Here is a 3,504-nt window from a genome sequence, read left to right as displayed (position 1 = left end):
TTATATATATATATATATATATATATATATATATATATATTTTATATTACATTATTATATTTTGAAGTTTAAAATGCTTAAGCATTTTATTAGATATGGCTACTTATTTATAATATTTTAGTATTTTTCAAATTTTATATTACATTATTATATTTTAGCCACTTCTGTCAAGCACCCACTGGAGCATTGTGGCAGGAAGCATTGCTCATATTTTCATTGGAAAATGTAAAAATCTGGTTTTAAGTCCTGGGTTGTTGATTTAGCTCGTTTGTACCTCTCTGTATCACACACTCTCGCGTCTGCAGTCAGAGCAGAAGACACACACCTCTCTCAAAAGCTCAAGGCAGAGAAACACTGCTTTAGTGATGGACAGAACATGTGTCTGATGTGACAAGAGTGTCCTCAGAAGAACTACAGCAAGAGTCTGTGAATCTGTGGCGTATATACAGCATCTAGCAGATCTCTCTCTCTCTCTCTCTCTCTCTCTCTCTCTCTCTCTCTCTCTCTCTCTCTCTCTCTCTCTCTCTCTGTCTCTCGCTTCTGTCAGGGCCTGAGTCAGCACACAACACACACACACACACACACACACACACACACACACACACACACACACACACACACACACACACACACACACACACACACACACACACACACACACACACACACACACACACAGTTCCTGCTGACAAACTCTTGAATAGCAGTGCCGTAATATGTAATATGATTTGAGAGTTTCTCCTGTGCTAGATGGGCTCTGTTACAGTGTAATGATAGTGACACCATGACCACTGACGTGAGGACACATAGAAAATGGACAAAAACGAAGTTTTATTCAGCAAGGATGCATTAAATTGCTCAAAATTGACAGTAAAGACATTTATAATGTTAGAAAACATTCCTGTTTCAAATAAATATTGTTCTTTTGAACTTCCTATTCATCAAAGAATCCTGAAAAAACAAATGTATAAAAATGTGAAGCAGCACAACTGTTTTTTAAATGTCACGACTTGTTTCAGAACGTTCAGAGAACATTCAAAAGGAACATTCTCAGTATGTTTGCAGAATGATAAAATGGAACGAGCGTTCGCACAATCAAGAAAAAACGTTTAAAGAACATTTAGAAAGAACGTTTTCATGTTAGCAAAACATATTTCCTCAGATGGGGTCGACATGCTGTGTACAAACAAACTATAACAATTTCAGATGACTCTTCCTCAGGCTGTCATGAAGCTGTGTGTCTTTGAGCACAAACACAGATATGACCTGCACACACACTGCGCTACAGTTATGATCAGTGTGGATTCATATTTCATGTAGTATAAGCAGCTTTAAATGGTTCACGTTTAAATTGCAGCGTCGTCCTGTGACATGATGGATGACTGTGTTTACCAGCGCCCTCACAAACGCTGAGTCGGAGTGTGTGTTTGTGTGGACGATCTGTGTTTCGTGAGTCCTGCGTACAGGACAGCAGAGTTACATTCATATTAAACTCCACAAGCTCAGACAACGCATGATTCAAATCAAAGACATCCAGTCCATCTTTTTTGATGCCGGGTTATAACTAAGATTTTTATTCTGCTCTCGTCAAATAGTTCAAAGAACAAATATCCCATTTTATCTCTCAAATAATATGTGTAACTAATATATAATATATATAAATAAGAGAGTATAAATCGGCACATGTAATAATGATACAATAATTAGAAAAATGGTTTTATCTTGAAACTGCAGTTCCATTTAGATCCAGCAGATGTCAGTAGATTCTAACAGTCATCTGAACTTTTGCAGGAAATGGAAAATGTGATTATTTCACTAGACACAAATGAGATTGCGAAGCATGCGATATGTTCTTCTGATGTAATATGGAAGCTACCCTTGTACATGATATTTGTTGGAAATAAAACATAAACAAACAAAAACAAATGAGATTGCAGTGATATGTCACTGTGGAAAGGTGCGATGGGAGTCATGCTAATTTATTCCAATACGATTGGTGTTTCTTTAAATATGGACACTATATAAATACAATTACTCAGTGCTTTTTGAAATGGTTTATATTTTCCCATTATTTCCCATTATTTCACCATTGTTTAGATTTTCATTGCATTAAAATGTAATATTTTTATGACAGATTTAAACTTATTTTAAAACGATAAACAATAGAATCTAAAACAATAAAATGTATACATAAAAGACATTTGAAAAGTAGTGTGACAGTTTTAATGTGACCTTCAAAAATGGGGAAAAATTTAAATGCGCATGATAAAAAACAGAAAAATTTACTTTTTAATGAACTGAGATGGAGTCTCATTTAAAGTTAGAAAATAAGAGTTACTAAATTATTTCAATAAGTTATACATCGGTGTTTCTTCAAATACATGCACTTAAAAAATAGACAGTAAAATTTGAAATGGTTTATATTTTTTCCTTATTTCACTTTTTAGATTATCATTGTTTTAAAATGTTATAATATTTTATGATGGATTTAAACTTATTTTAAAACAATAAACAACGTCTAAAACAATAACAGTTATACTTAAAAATAGCGAGACAGTATTAATGGCATAGGAAAGAATATAAAGATGCATATGGTAATTTTGATGAACATGTTGATGTGCTGATGAATATTGAAAAATAAGAGCTGTCTGTATCCTTTATCCTCTGGTGAATTTGATTTAGTCCTTGAAATTCTTCATATTTCTCCATATCCGTCACTGTCATATCTGTGTATAGCAGGGAATTTTATGGGTTCCTGGATCAACGTATTTTGTTGATGCTGCAACAACATTCCTGTCCGGAAATGTAGTCCTATCCCTAAAAGCAGAGGGGAATGATTGGCGAATAACACTGATGTAGACGCACCTATTCCTGGTTGTAAGCCTAAACTTGACATAAACTGTCCCTGAAATCTGATTTTCCAGGATCAACAAAGGAACATGTTGCAGTTGTTGAAATCATGTGAATATACTCAGGTTTAATCGTTTGATGACGCATTTATCTTCACACTAGATGGCAGAAGTCTCTTTGACGTTTGTTGGTTTACCACCTGAGGTCATGAGTGAGGGGTCAAAGGTCATGGCAGCTGTGTGCTATTATAGGTATGCGTGAACGGTGCTAACATGCTCATGTAGGGTCAAACCGCTCTTAGAGAAAGTCGGACGTATTTAATTTCACACCCACGTCGGGTTTCTTTGTGATTGCGTGGGGATGTTAAATACTCAGATGTTTCCAGCGTGTCTTCACACACTACACCGAGAGACCACACACACACTTGTGTAACTCAAGCCCACAGTAACGTCCTCACACTACAGCTAGCACCTGTTTTTGGCTTCCACACCATAGTCCTGAAGGAATGACTGAGACGTGCGTGTTCCCCTCAAACACACTTTCAAATATTCACAGGCTTACGGCCCACAGTGTGTGTGTGTGTGTGTGTGTGTGTGTGTGTGTGTGTGTGTGTGTGTGTGTGTGTGTGTGTGTGTGTGCTATGTATCTTCGTTT

Source organism: Leuciscus leuciscus, assembly GCF_965113295.1.
Source record: "Leuciscus leuciscus genome assembly, chromosome: 20".
NCBI lineage: Eukaryota > Metazoa > Chordata > Actinopteri > Cypriniformes > Leuciscidae > Leuciscus > Leuciscus leuciscus.
Note: the sequence above shows the minus strand (reverse complement) of the source record.